This window comes from Bidens hawaiensis, unplaced genomic scaffold, assembly GCF_021521415.1.
Source record: "Bidens hawaiensis isolate Kalapana, Puna unplaced genomic scaffold, B.hawaiensis_p1.1 tig00006086_1, whole genome shotgun sequence".
Classification (NCBI taxonomy): Eukaryota; Viridiplantae; Streptophyta; class Magnoliopsida; order Asterales; family Asteraceae; genus Bidens; species Bidens hawaiensis.
This window is the reverse complement of record NW_027491405.1, coordinates 877,501-893,890: the sequence shown is the minus strand read 5'-3', so window position 1 is coordinate 893,890 and position 16,390 is coordinate 877,501.

Below are 16,390 nucleotides of genomic sequence, written 5' to 3'. Positions count from 1 at the left end.
TTCTGGTGGACACGCCTGTTTCAAGAGGTCCGATGACATTCTCAATTAGATGATTTTTCTGAATTCTTGATGGAATTAATTGATCGGGGACATCACCGGTAGAGTGTAAGTTTGACAAATTCTCATCAATATCAGCAAGAGGGTTCTTCCATCCAGAGGTCGCTGTACTGTGTGAGTACGAGGTACCGGTGACATATTCCTTTGGAACGGCATCAAAAAATAGTGTGCTTCCGAAAAAATGAGAGAATAGGACTCTCCCCCTCAACTTTTGAAGTACTTTCTGACGTAGTTGGTGAAGATGATGAAGTTGTGACAAGTTCTGGTTGATTTACAGGCACGGATGGAGTGATATCGATTGGTTCTGTCAAATAATCATCTAGAATAGGAGATATATGAGACGCGTCATTTTGATCTTCTTCCAGAGTGTCTACGGAAGCTTCACCTGGGACGTTTGTGTTGGTGACTGGAAGCACGTTGAACGGTTTGAAGAGTTCATTGTAGTCGAATAACCAATCTGGACCAAGTCGAGCATCAGTCTCGTTTTCTTCCAACCAACGAACCTCATAGGACTCTATAATCTTCTTGGTTGACTTAATGTAGACTCTGTATGTTGTATTACCCGCATAACCGACAAAGTAACAAGCATCAGCTGTGGCTCCAAATTTTGGAGTAGACTCGAGATTCAGTAGAGTGCAAGGACAACCAAAAGCTCTGAAATGTGCAACAGTAGGTTTATGACCATAGACAATCTCATATGGGGTTTTCATTTTTGATTTGTTGATTATCACCCGATTCTAAACATAACAGGCCGTATTAACAGCTTCTGCTCAGAAGAACAATGGTAGCTAAGAGTCACACAACATAGTCCTTGTTGCTTCGATAAGAGTTCTGTTTCTCCTTTCAGCCACACCATTTTGTTGTGGTGTCCGCACTAAGTTGTAATGACGCATCACCCCCTTTCTGAACAGAAATGATTTAATGACGCATTCTTGAATTTCGTGACATTATCACAACGTATTCCCTTCAGCTTCAAATTCAGTTGGTTCTCCATGAGCACTACAAACTTCTTTATCAAATTTGCAGTTTCACTCTTATTTGACAAGAAAAACACCCAAGTGAAACGTGAGTAGTCATCAGTAATAACAAGACAATAAGAGCTGTGTGAGAGAATCAAAACATGAACTGGACTGAAGAGATCCATATGTAGCAATTGAAAAACTGATGAAATGGAGTTGATCAATTTTGGTTTATGGGTTTTTCGATGATGTTTACCCAAAGCACATGCCACACATTTTTCAACAGTAACAAAATCTTTAATGGGTAATCCACGGACCAACTCATTTTTAGCAAGACGATTTAAATTTTTCGTATTAGCATGACCAAGACGACGATGCCATAGCATGGCATTATGTTCTGAAACTTTTGAAAATAAGCATGTTATTTCATCAGGAACATTTTTGTTCATGTCGATCACATAAGCATTATCTTTTCGTTGTGATCGAACAAGAATCTAGTCTTCTGGAATAATTATTCCAGGTTTCAAAATCAAACATTCCTTTTTAGTAAAATGAGTAGAAAATTCTTTATCACAGATTTGTGAGACGCTCAACAAACTGTGCTTCAATTCAGGAACAAAATTAACATTTTCAAATTTTAGAACACCGTTACTTACAGTACCCTTCTGAGTAATCTTCCATTTATCTCGACCCGCAAAGGACTCATACCCACCATTAAATGTTTGAATGTCGTGTAGTTGAGAAATGTCTCATGTCATGTGCCTGGAACAGCCACTATCAACATACCAAAGTTTGATGATATTCCTCCATAGCTGTCCCTGCATAAAGCGTGAGATTAGTTAGATTTTGGTACCCAGTCCATAGTTACACTGGGTGACCTTGATTCATCTAAAGTTGTTACGGGTTGCCATGACATATCCTTTTGATCATCAAACGTTTGGTCTGCACATTCTTTTACCGGAGACTTAGGCAACCATTTATGCCTACCATTGTAAGATTTGACATTATAAGTATGGATGGTTGACTACATCTCCGATGTTTTTGGTTTGGAATGACATGGTTTTGTCTTTTCCAACAGTTTCAGTTTAGAATGTGTGTTCGTTTTTGGAAACGAAGCACATTTTCTAACCCCATTGCGAAACATGTTAGGCTTGGTCTGATGAGGACTAAACCTGCCAGATTTGTTTCGGTTCCAATCATCGTCAGAGGAATTAGCCTAACTATGCCTGAATCTTTGCTTGTACGAATTATGATGCACATGGGGCATATTCCTCTGATAGAATCCATAATAGGGAACATATGGACGATGTGGACAATTTCTGCAATATGAACATGATTGCCACAATTAAAACAAGTTTGACGTTTTATGTAAAAATCATTTTGGGCAACTCCTCGTCTGGACTTGTTGTATGGACCAGTTGGCTTAAAATTGCGATGACCCCTTTTAACATCGAACTTATCACCTTGTTTATCATTAGAGCATCCTCTTTAACAAATTTAGGTGGTAAGTATTTGGTGGTATTTTTCGAATTTTTAATCTTGTTGGAAACCACATTATTAGAATTCAAAGTTTTAAAATAATCAACACACAAAAATCCTTGATCTTTAAAACAGAGCCCACACAAACAGTCGGAATAACAGAATTCAAAACAAGAAGTTTTAAAGAAACATTAGAAACGATGTCATTATTAAATTCAAAACAAGGGTCATCGTCCTCATCAGTCCATTCCTTCATAATTACTTTTTCCGCACATGAAGTAAACATGTTAGAATCGTTCACTTCTGAAGTAGACGGACTTGCATTCATAGAACTAACTCCATCACATTTGTGTTGTTTATCGTACTTCATGTCCTTTACCTTTTCTTCATGTTCTTTGGTAACAGTAGTGCTAACGTAATTGTGGTTATAGGGTGGGGGAACTTGACTGTATCATATGCCCTCACCTTCATTTTCTTTCCACCACAATTGATTTTCAATCATTGAGTTAACTACTTTACTGGAAATATCGATTTTTTTAAAATCTAGTTCAGCCTTTTCAAATTTATTAGTTAGATTCAAAATTTCCAACTTGGAAGCTTCCAGTTTAGCAGTTAATTCAGCGATTTATTGTTTGGCGTCTAGGTAATAACAACATTTTATACTAAATTCAGACTTTAGTTTTGAAAAATCCTTTTGAGTTGCTTCTATCTTATCAAGAAAGTCTTTTTCAGTTTTCTTAAGTTTGAAATTTTCAGATTTTATTCTTTCCATATCTCTAATTAAGTTATCATTATGGAGCTTATATAACTCTATCTTATCAACACAATCTAGAGAACATGGTTGAAAACTTACCTCAGATGAATTTGGAGAAGTGAAAGCCATATATGCGAATTGAAGTTCCTTGATCTTCTCATCAGTAGCATTTTCTTCTCCAGTGTCTTCAACACTTGCGAAGTTTGCGGTCTGATTTCCAATGTTGAGCGCGGCTATCTGATCCTCCCAAGAAAATTGTTGAGCAACCAATCCCCTTTCACCATTTCTCAAACTACCCCCAGCTTCACCTCTAGCATTACCCACTGGAATCAGTGCCCTTTCTGTGTTTCCATTCTTTGCTGGGTTAGTACATTCACGAGCAAAATGACCTGGCTCGTGACAGTTATAGCATCTCAGGTGTCTTTGTTAAAACCCACCTTCTGATTATTAGGCATATTCCAATTGTTTCTACCCGTCCTCTTAGTGAACTTCTTGGCCTGAAATACTGCCATGGCGATTTGTCAAGAAATATCCATTTCTTCAACATCATCAGGATGGGTCTGATCTAGTTCAGCAGCAACCACAGGTTGAACCAGGTCTCCAGCTAAAAATGCATTATAACAGTTCATGAATCCCGCCATTAGAGCTATATTCTCCCGAGTCTCTTTTGGAATGGAAGGAATCTGACTAGAGTTTTGACCGTAAGTTACCCTAGAGGATGAAGCTTTTCCATTGTCAGCTGAAGATTGACCAGACTTAGTGAATAATACTGGAGTTGGTTGGGGTAGAATGGAAGATGGTTGGCCTTTAGTGGATGTGAACATTTGAAAGTTTCCCTGAGGTGGATGTGAGTGGCCTTGAACATTGAGAAACTGTCTTGAGAGATGAGGGCATTGTTGGAAGCAACGTTGTACCCAGCTGCACTATAGGAGTTTGCATGATTTATTGCATGTTGCTTGTCATCCATATCACATGCCTTGATAGTAGCCATCATCTCAGAGAGAGACATTCTGTTGAGATCTTTAGTCTTTTTGATAACAGCAACATTCATATCCTAACTCTTTGGCAATGAGTTCACCAGTTTGTTGTTTATCTCAGAGGTTGCTAGATAAATGCTTGCTGATCTCATTTCAGTCACCAGTGCTATGAACCTTTGAAGTTCAGTTTCCAACGTTTCCCCAGACCATGATTAAACATGTTGAACTTTTTTCGCAACAAGTCTTGGCGACTCCTTTTCATATCTCCGTTTCCCTTATACACCTCAATCAACGCCTCCCACAACTCTTTAGCAGATTGAAGTTCTCTAAAGCCAAGCTAATCCCAAGGGAAATCTCAGGTGAGAGTGTCATGGTTACGGTTGAAAGAGCCTTTTCATCTTCCTCAACTTTAGTAAAATCATCATCGTCATACAAGGCAACAGGCTTCACGATAATCTCAGTTGAGTTATCTCGTTGATAAGTAATTGTTTGAGGTCCCCTAACGATACTTCTCCAGACTCTGGCATCCTTCATCTTGACATATTTCTCAAAACGAAACTTCCATTCACTTAACCCCTCGTGAGACAAGAGATGGGGTATACGAGTGGTGGTCCCCATTACGGAGTCCAATTCTTGATGGAGTGAAGTGTTGTTGGTTGAACTATTTCCATTTGTTATCTGATCCATTTTAAATTACATATTCCACGAGTAATTTTAGTCCAACGGGTTTTATAGTCTAGTCACGGGCCCAAATCTAATTAGTCAGGCCCAAACAACGTTACAGTTTACTGGGCCGAGAACAGATATCGTTGACCAAGATTGACCGAGAACTCAACTGTTGACCGAGAACCACAAATGTTGACCGAGAACCACAGATGTTGACCGAGAACCACAGATGTTGACCGAGAACCCAAGATGTTGACCGAGAACCACAAATGTTGACCGAGAACGATTGAAGAAAGCCGAGAACACTTGTTTCAGACCGAAAACACAATTCTTAAGCCGAAAACGATCAAACTTGACAGAAATCTCTAGTCTTTTGGCCGAAAACTGTGAAAGTCAGCCGGAAACTAATGATTGATGCTGAGAACACTTGATGTCACACCGAAAACCAGTTTGAATCTTAACTAACTTCCGAGAAAGACGAGATTTGATTCGTTTCCAAACCAAAACCAATCTTTTACCAAAAAAACAATCCTTCACCGCCGATTAAAAGTTCACCAGAAATAACGACCCAGCCACCAATAAACACAATTCTTGATTCCTTGATATCACAATAACGAGCCTGAATAGGTCTAAGGCATTGATACCAATTGTAAATCCTGAATCTGGATTACTACAATTATGATATCAACAATCTAGGTGTTGGTGCGGAATTCCAACACTAGATTATTCAAGAACACAAATAAACACAAACACGTAGAACACAAGAATGGCTTCAAAACACACGTATTATTATACGCCAGGTGCTTAAGCACTATCAATACAAAATTCGTCTAGAATAACCCTTAGACGGCCAAACAAGTGAACGAACAACTCGATGAACAACCATTTTAACCCTATACAATATGCTCTATATATAGGGAGCTCAAACTACTAGCCCAACATAGCCCAAAGCCCACCAAGATCCAAAGGGATCTCGGTTTACATACGCAGCCCAAAACAAAATAAACGAACTAAGTACAAACCAATCTAATCTAGGCCTAACAAGAATTCTTTCAATTATACATATATGATACTAAAATGAAAGTTTCAATATAATAAATGTTCTCGGTTACGTTTTTACACGTGCATTTTTTATTAAGTTCATTTAAAAAATCATTTTGTGATATAAATAAAATCAATTTATATACATATAGTATAGATACAAGCATAGATGTAATAAATATTTTCATATACGTTATTTAATTATTTTCTTTGCTTGTAATTTTATAATCTGGATAATAACGTGTGTTACACGGGCTTTAAAACTAGTTATTTTTATATAACAATATGATATTCATGTTAAAGATAAAAAAAACTCTTGTTATTATGGTAAAAAAAATTCTAAAAAAAATGTCGTATGAAAAAGTTATATACGTTTTAACATGAAGGAATTGACATGTTTGTCACATGTGAAAAGAGAAAGTCATCAGAAGTGAGTTATTACCTTCATGCTCTTCTCATCCAAATTTTAGATCAATGAATTAGATTTCTTCTCACTCTTCTCAGTTTTGTTATACTTTGTAATTTAACTTTACCACATGACTTAAATCCCCATGAATTATATAATCGTTTACAAAATCATATTATTTTCGATATGACGAAATATAGAAATATTATTTTCGATATGACAAAATATAGAAAAAAGAGAATTCACTAACCGGGTATTGATCGGTGGGTTAACCATAATAGAAATCTTCAAAGTAAAATGAAGATAGAGTGCAAATAAGGAGAGAGAATATGAGGGTTCGCCATCATTAGGCTTAGAGGTGTGCGTGGTGTGATTCTGTGTGGTTTTCAATGAAAACCAAACCTTCGGTTTTATGAGTTTTTGAAACCGTTCGGTCTCAGGTTTTCGGTTTCGGTTTTTGGTTTTCGTTATGGTTTCGGTTTTTAGGTTTTTGTCACTTGAGCTTAAAATTTTTATGGCGAAAAAAAAGTTGCCAAAAAAGTAATGAATTTAGGTATAAATAATTTTGTTAATTGTAAAATAATATACTATTATATATTTGACCAAAAATATTTGAGTTACATATTTATTATATTCTTATAAATTACTTAATATAAAATATAAAAAAACAAAAAAAAAATAGGAATTCGGTTCGGTTATTTCGGTTTTATTATATGCAAAACCAAAACCCAATCGTTAGTTAGGTTTTTACAAAAACATAAAACCAAGCCAACGATTTTTGTTTCGGTTCAGTTTTTTTGGTTTGGATTTTGGTTTTTCCGGTTGTGGATCGGTTTTTTGGGTTTCTTGCACACCCCTAGCTATAAGTGCCTTGTCATACCACCTGATAAAGGATGAAGCATCATATTAGACATAAATTCAAAAGAATCAAATAACAATAAAGCCGGGTAAGGACTTTCGACCGGAGAAGCTAAACAGACAAGGCGCGAGTTTAATAAAAGTCACAACGATAACGAAGATCCAAGCGATCTAAACCAATGTTGCGCATCGATTGACTAGGGAGGGCTTGTAAAGGTAACACCCCAAAATAACAATCCAATAGTTGATGGATCACACCTACCTAGATAATGACAAAAGGTACTCCAAAATAGACAGATAAAGTGGATCACCCAAATTATACCCGCGGAAATCACTTGCATAGCGACGTTGAATGGTCCTTCGAGGACCAATGTTAGTACATAATATGTAGATGCGATTATATATATATATATATGTAAAGAGAGAACTACAGAACTAATAAAAAACTAATTTTAATTTAATTAAAAAAATAGTTTTAATTTTTTTTCTTTCATCCTTCTTATATGTTGTTATTCTTCACCAAAAAAAAAAAAATAAAAAAAAGTATGTTGTAATGCATATATGCAACATATTGAATTTTTTATAACGCATATGCTCAATAGTGTGTATTGAGATATGTGAAATAGTGTTGTAACATATATGCAGTTTTTTATATTGAATATTTACAATAGTGTTATATTATATACAAAAAAAATCGATATATTGCATATGTGCTTTAGTGTTATATTACGTACATACATTAGTGTGCATTGCATACAATAAATAGTGTTATATTTGCATATATTCAATAATGTGAATTATATAATCCACTTGTGTTTTATTATGTGCAATAAAACACTATTGTATATATAAAATAAACTTTATTGCATATATGCATTACATCAACATTTTTTTAGGGAACAATATCAACTTATTAGAAGTAGGAAACAAAAAGAAATCAAAAATATATTTTTTTTTTAAGTTAAATATAATTATTTATTAGTTCTCTCTTTAAAGAGAGTTCTATGTAGAACCCACACACACACACACACACACACACATATATAATTAGGTTCATTTGAGAAGTGTTTTTAATGCAAAAAGTGCGAGAAATGATTCTAACCAATCACATAATTTTCTTTTAATTTTAGATTAAATAATTTGAAGGATATATTAGTAAAATGTTTGTTTTTCTTTTTTTGGTAACTGCTTCCAATTAGTTGTAAGTTACATAACAATTTATTATTAGTTAATTTATTTTAAACAAATTCATCGTTCAGATCGATTCAAACGATTGCTCTAAAACCTTTCACTACAATGTCTAATCTCACCAAATTAAAAGATTATTTTGATATAATTAACCACAAACTCAAACATATGCATATTCTTTTTCATCTATATAACCAATGTTGGTGCAGGTTCATCAATTTATACATTCATAAATGGACTATTAGATGCAAATTTCAAATAAGATTTCAAACCCATTTAATTAACACTTGAAAAACACTACAAAATCAATAAAGTAATTCAAAAACTCAAACATTTTCCAAGTTCTGTATCTCGTTATAAACACAAGATTAATTGTAGGTCCCTTGACCGGATCTAACAACACACACAACTATTACTAGTTATCTTAGATCAACCTATACACTAGTTGGCGGAAACAACTAGTTAAGACCGAGATCTCGGATCTTGTTTGGTGGTAACTGCCGAGAAGGTTGAGAGAGAATAAAGAGTTTGTAGGTTGGAAGATAAGATTTAACAAAGGTCCTTCTTGTGTATAAGCTACACACATCCTTATGTAGTGTGTGTACTCATACACATATTTCATTATAAAACGGCCCAATGGGCTACAAATACAAATGGCCTAGGGCCCAAACATACAAAGAGAAGTTAAACATAACATACACAAAATACATATTACAAATATGAAAAACTGACACTAGAAATGGGCCTTACACTAACAACTTAAACTTGAACCAAAACATGATGATTATAAATACAAGGTTAAACAACCAACTCCTACCCACGTCACCCAAAAAACAGGCCATCTTATATATTCCAACCAAAATTTCATTCTAATAAAAACCCCTAAAATATGAGATCTTTTCTTGTTTAGCCTTTCTGCATACGACCTTCTTTTATATATCTTCTCGCCATCAGAATTATCAATAACCACTATTGACAGATTTTAAAGTCAAAACATAGAAGAAAATGATGATCAACTGGTTTAATCGAGAAGAAAATCATAACATGTGTTCTTTGGCTCATTCCGTTTTATCTCTCTTCACCTTGCTAAAATATTGCTTTTAATCAAAGCCTCCCCTGTTTTGTCTAGAATTTTTTCAAACACCAAATTTCTTTCCAACTTTTTACTAAGAAAAAACAAAACAATTAAATAAAAATATTACCATAATCCAAGAAAAATAACTTCTATCCATAAATACTACAGGTGATAAACACAATGTATAAAAATTACCTACATAAACATGCTTATATATTGTACATACGCTTAAAAGTAATAGTACGCAGTAAATTCTACATAATTAACTTACATTAAATGTCCTTAACATGATTACTTATACATTTTACAAAATAAAGAAAACCTACATAAGGTTGTTTATATAGTGTACACATATGAAATTAATGGTACATAGATAAATCTCACAAGTCACATTATCATAAAAGTCATTCACTGGATTATTTATAGTTTCCACCTTAATCACCTTAATCCTACACATATATACTTATGTAACAAATGGTTCAAACAAAATTAACTTTAACATCAACTATTAAAAATAAAATAAAAACTTTTTAAATCGGCTTTTGAATTTTACATCCATTTACGAAAGTAATACATATTTCCACTAAACATATATACATACACATATGAGATAAATCCTACACAAATAATTCAATCATACACATAACACAGATACCCTACACATAACCTCATGCAGTTAAGACACAACCAGATTCCCATCTCTCCCATCTTCTGCAGAAACATATTCCCTACAACGAACCTCCACAATATACTACATCTACACAACCACAATTCCTATACATCTAATAACCCAAACCAAAATAAGATTGCATTATCCATTAGTTTATATTGGACATCAACACACTTTAATACAATTACTGATTATACACATCTAAATACAAAGAGCATATAAAAAACAATAACAATTTCTCATCAAGACTAAATATTGTAGTTATATAGACCCACAAAGTTTATTCCAACACTATACCAGATAGATGCATTCATGTTTACATCATTCTATATCGTATCTACACATGAATCAAGCATACTAATCTAACATTATACCTACACATGAATCGAGTATACTAATCTATCATCATACCTACACATGAATCGAGCATGCCTATACATGAATCGAGCATGCCTACCCATGAATCGAGCATCCTACACATGAATCGAGCATGCCTACACATCAATCGAGCATACCTACACATGAATCCGACATATATACATAGAAATAAAGCATGCTTACACATGAATTGAACATACTAATTTAACATCATCTATTGTAAATTAAGGAATTCACCGCACACATAAATCATATAAAAATATGACAAACACATATGGCATAAATTAAATACGTTAATACTTATATATCTAACACACATATGAGAAATTATACACGAATGGAAAAAAATTATGCACAAACCTAACTATATAATTGACATAAACATCGTGTATTGTAGGAGTGCATGATGAAAGGTGTGCAGTGTAGTGCATGTAGGTAAAGCCTATGTGGTGTATAAACTTTTGTGGAGTAGATGATGAATGGTGTGCAATACCACATAGGTAAAAGATACAATGAAACAACATATTAATGTATTTGAGTGGGATTTTGATCTTCATTCTTAATTTATATTAGTCTCCAACTTATAACCAAAAACTATATTTAATAAACAACATACGAATGCATTTCTATTAAAAACTGCACTGATCATATTAACCTACACATGCTAAACTAGTTCAAATTTTCAATACACATACTATTATATATTTCATAGTATATATTGTATGAATGTCCCAACATCCATTATAACCTACACTGAACAATACAAACTTCACATGTTTTTTTTTTTGTATTATTGGTCAGTTTTTAATGGCTCAAAACTACATTATGATGTTTTTTTTATTAGCATGTGTACTATAATTCGATGTCGCAAAATTATTATTAAATATGAACTAAATCTAATAAAGAAAATAAACACACATAACGAAGGTTATTCTTGAAAAAACCAAAACCGCAGCCATAAACTACACCAAATGTAACAACTCGGACTTTTCGAAAACTGTACCTTAATTAAAACCCGACCCATTTCGGGGTACGGGAAATTTTTTTTACCACATTTATCGAATGTAATAACTATTATCATATTATTATTTAGCTTATTATATATATTATATAATAATAACTTTTAAAGTATGGCAATATTGACCCAAACTTAAACTAATATCCCTTATCTAACTATAGGGACTAGTCTGTAAAATTCATATTATAACCCATATACCCTGTAACCCGGATCCGAACCCAAACCCTATACCATTTACGAACCCGTTTACACTATATGATACCTTGGACCTCAATTCTCGCTACCAACATGGAAATCGAATCAATAGGCGTTATACATTTCTTTTTGCGATATTGCCGACATATTGAATTAAGAAAAAAAGATCAAAACGATATCAATTTATTATATAAAAGATCCTCTAAAACCCATTTATAATTATACATATAAACAATCATCATAATTCGATTCATCGCAGAGACACCATCCTTAAGCCATCGCCGTCTGTAACCCCATAATTAATTCAATTATAACACACTCTGGATCGTGTTCTTGCTCCTCGTTTTGGCCGGCTCTGCATGGATCAATTAATCTGTCAATACTCGTTGTTATAGGTAATTTTTTACTCAGTTTCGCTCGTCTATGATCTGGGAACGATAACCCCAACATAAATTACTCAAATGAATAACATATTCAACGATTTGATTATTAGGGTTTATGATTGATTTGGGATTTTCGTGTGTTTGTTTGTAAAGGACTTGTTTCGTGTCATAACAAGTTAATACCCTAGCCTAGTTGGATAGGTACGGTAGGGTGGTTGCGTTAAATCTTTGAGTCGCTGGGGGGAGCGGGTTCGAACCCCCAGCCCCTGTTTTTTATAAATCTGTTTTTAAATTATGGAGGTTTAGTATATTCAATTATTAAGTTATGTTATATATATTATAAAAAACTCGTATTTAATTTAGCAGTATTTTATCTTAAAAAAGACTCTTTTTGCGAACCTTTGTTAAAATTATGTATTTATATATAAGTATATATGCTGGATTATTAAAAGTTTGCTAAAGGTTTTAATTTAAAAAGGATGTTTATTTAAAGTATATAATTAAAATATATATATTATACTTTAGTATTTTATAAAACCGACTATAAATAAAGATTCATTTTTGTATATATGTATATGTAGATATACATATATGTATAGGCATGATTATTAATGCCATGCAATTTATATCTTGGATTGTAGGTTTAATATATATTAAAAAGGGATATTTTTATACTTATATTTTTGACAAATTAATTAATTATAGAAGATGTATTTTACTTATATAATATTATAATATTTTTATGTATAATAAAATAATATATTCATGATATATTTTTAAAAGGATTTTTACGAACTAATAATACAATATAAACTTAACAAATATTATAACTATCGGCTCTCATATTCGATTCATTAACTTAGTACCTTTGTATTCTATATCCTTATTAGGCTTTATCGTCAACGCGTGATCCGCAATCATCACTCTTAGTATTCCCTTTTCACTTTTGTTCGTCTATCGAGGTGAGTACCGCATTCCTCTATTTTACTTGTTTTTCACGTTTTGGTGACATACGCGTAAATTTTATTTCTCATATATACTTATACACAAAACTGCAACTATTGTCTTATGTGTTAACAACTTATCCTTTACTTGTTTATGTGTTTATATGCTTTCGCATTCGGAGAGGTCCAACATAATCGCATAATACTATGATCATACGCCAGTCGTTATAGCCTTTGTGCTTCTCGACATCTCAGTTATACTTGCTCATTTGGTTAATTTGTTATTCTCATATGACTTGTTGCAATTACCTATTTTTATATATACTATATGTACATTTGAACTAGTGTGTTGCTCACTCAACATTGTGTTGACAAAACTACTTTATTTTCAAGGCATATGCAGGTCATCGTTTGATGTGAAATAACTGAAGTACAAGATCACTTAAGGATTTATGCTAGAAGAAAATTAACGAGAAAATATTATTTATGAATTTGATTGTTGATGCACTTTTGTTTTGTTTGGATATTGTATGAATATTTTAAATCATTAAATAGATATTGAAGCTTATAATGTTGCATGAAAGTAACTTTGAGAGCTGTGAAAATCAGTTCGCATCCTAGCATTTCTGCCGTAGGTTGAGGTGTGTCACCAAAATACAATTTTTATTGCACACAATATATAACTAAATTCAACAATAAACTCCACCAACATCCATTTTTATTAGGAGATCTGATAAAAAGAAAAAGAAGAAATTAGCCTACACATTAAAACTAAAAAAAAGATTTTTTTCTTTTTATAAATCCAATTCTGATGCAATTTCTTTACACAAATTGCTACATTCAATATTTATTTTGTTATGTTCATTTTATTATTAAAGACTAAAAAAAAGTTTTTTTTCTATTTTCTTTTTAATTAAAATAGCGACAATGACACTTCACTAACTTTAGCATCGATGTAATCTTCAGAGGTGCAACCGTAGATTAGATTCTTGAGAAGAAATCATACACTTTGCCTTCTTAATTCCGTGAATATACCGTTTACAATCATAGGAGATACTGGAAATAAAATTGATTGTTTAAATTTTTTGAAGAGATCACTTTAGGGGGAGAAGAACAAATTGGAGAGTAAATTACAAGTAATTGGGGATTTTTTTGAAGATATACATTTGTATGAACACTACTACACATCAATCTCGGTAAAATCCAACGAATTTGTGTATCAGTTTCTTCTAATGAGATGTCTGTAGGGGGGTATGATTGTGAGCTGGGGCATAAAAATGGGGATTCATAACTTTTCTTCCGTTTCTTACTTTTGGCCTACACATTTTAGACATTTTTACCCTTTTGATAATAACACATGAGATCGCAACACCTTGATATTTACAAAAAATTACCATCCCCGATTTTAAACCATTGATTATACCTCATCAATGGCTGAGATCAACTTCTCGCTGTAAAAACACTTCTCGCATGAACCATCCCCTATATATATATATATATATATATAGGGTGCAGTTACTGTACGCCAATGCTTAACGTACGGTAGGTACGCGAGACGCTCAAAGGCAAAATACAAAGGCAAAACCCTAAAACGCTCAGAAAACGTTCACAAAACCTTAAACGCTCGTTAAACGCTCAAAAACCGTCTTTGTGAAAAAAAGTGAAAAATTGATCGATTAACCATCCAAAACTGTTTTTTCGGTGAAGCAATGATTGATTGGATATGTATTGAAGATTCCGAGATGTTTGGATGTGATTTCATGGATCGACTCGTGAAAAACGGAATTCGCGTACGTATTTGTACGATAAACATTAGTGTATTGGATCTTTTCTATATATATATATATATCAACGATTGTTACAAAACTAGATATATAATTCCATTCAAACCACCACTGCTTCTTTGACTCTCTTAATATACTCTTTTAACATCCTTAATACAGAATCGTATTTTCGAGAAAGCTCGCATCATCCCATGTAACTGTTAGGTGAATACTTGCTTTAACATGCTTTAGCATCCTCACATGCTCATATTTCATCAAAAAAATGGTATTGTCTTGGTTGATTACAGTTGATTTCGTCTCGTGCCATTTTTTTTGGCATCGGATGAACCACAAAGCGGTCTCTTTGATCCACAACATTACGCTTGCGTTGATGTTGTGGCCCATTGAGTGTTGCTTGGTATCCTGGATATGGAAAACGATGTGGGCATGGGGTCTCATGGGATCCTTGTTTTGGCCTCATTTAGCGTTTGTGCCTCTCTTAACATGACTTACTGTCTTACCTGGTTTGGCCTTGCCATCGAGAGGGTTTGTCAAAGTTAACAATGCTTACTGTCTTGCCTGATTTGGCCTTGCCATCGGGAGGGTTTGTCAAAGTTAATAATGCTTACTGTCTTGCCTGATTTGGCTCTACCATCAGGAGGGTTTGTCAATGTTAACATGACCTACTGTCTTGCCTGAATCGGCTTTGCCATTGGGATCAGGAGGGTTTGTCAAAGAGTGGCGCATCACCTTGAATGACTTGCCTGTCCCGTGTTGGCTCGTACCAGCGGGCGGGTTATGTCAATGAGGAATGCTACCTGGTTGATCCTGCCAGTAGTCATATGCTTGTCTCAAAGATTAAGCCATGCATGTGTAAGTATGAACAAATTCAGACTGTGAAACTGCGAATGGCTCATTAAATCAGTTATAGTTTGTTTGATGGTATCTTGCTTCTCGGATAACCGTAGTAATTCTAGAGATAATCGTGCAACAAACCCCAACTTCTAGAAGGGATGCATTTATTAGATAAAAGGTAGTGATGTGTAGTAAAACACACTTACTTTCCTTATGATTTTATCATGGTTTTTATGCTTAATTTCTTATTTTATGAAAGTATTGGGGGTTAAGTGCAATAATTTACAAAGTTTAAATGTTAATTGTAGGTTTATGAAAGATGGTGAAAAAGAGTTAAGTTGGAAGACTTTAGGGGCCTTTTTGGACAAGTTTCAAAGCTACAACTCAAGGACTGACACAAGCCCACAAGTTAGAAGCCTTACATGATATTATATTAAGTTAATTAACTTAGTTTTCAGCCATTATCCAGCCCTAAATCCCGAAAATAAAAAAAACCCTAACTCCTATCCATAGTTCCGATCGGCAGCAGCAAAGGAGAAGGAAAAAGAAGAAAAGTTTGGCGGCTGTGGTGGCTGGACGGCTGGAGAGTAAGAAGAACACCAAGGAGACTCTTGTGCAGCTGCTAGGCATCAAATACATTCATAATCTCAGCCATATAACCCTAAGTAATCATCTTTAAACTTTGTTTTTTGTTCAAGAACCCTAACTAGTTGAATTGATCTTT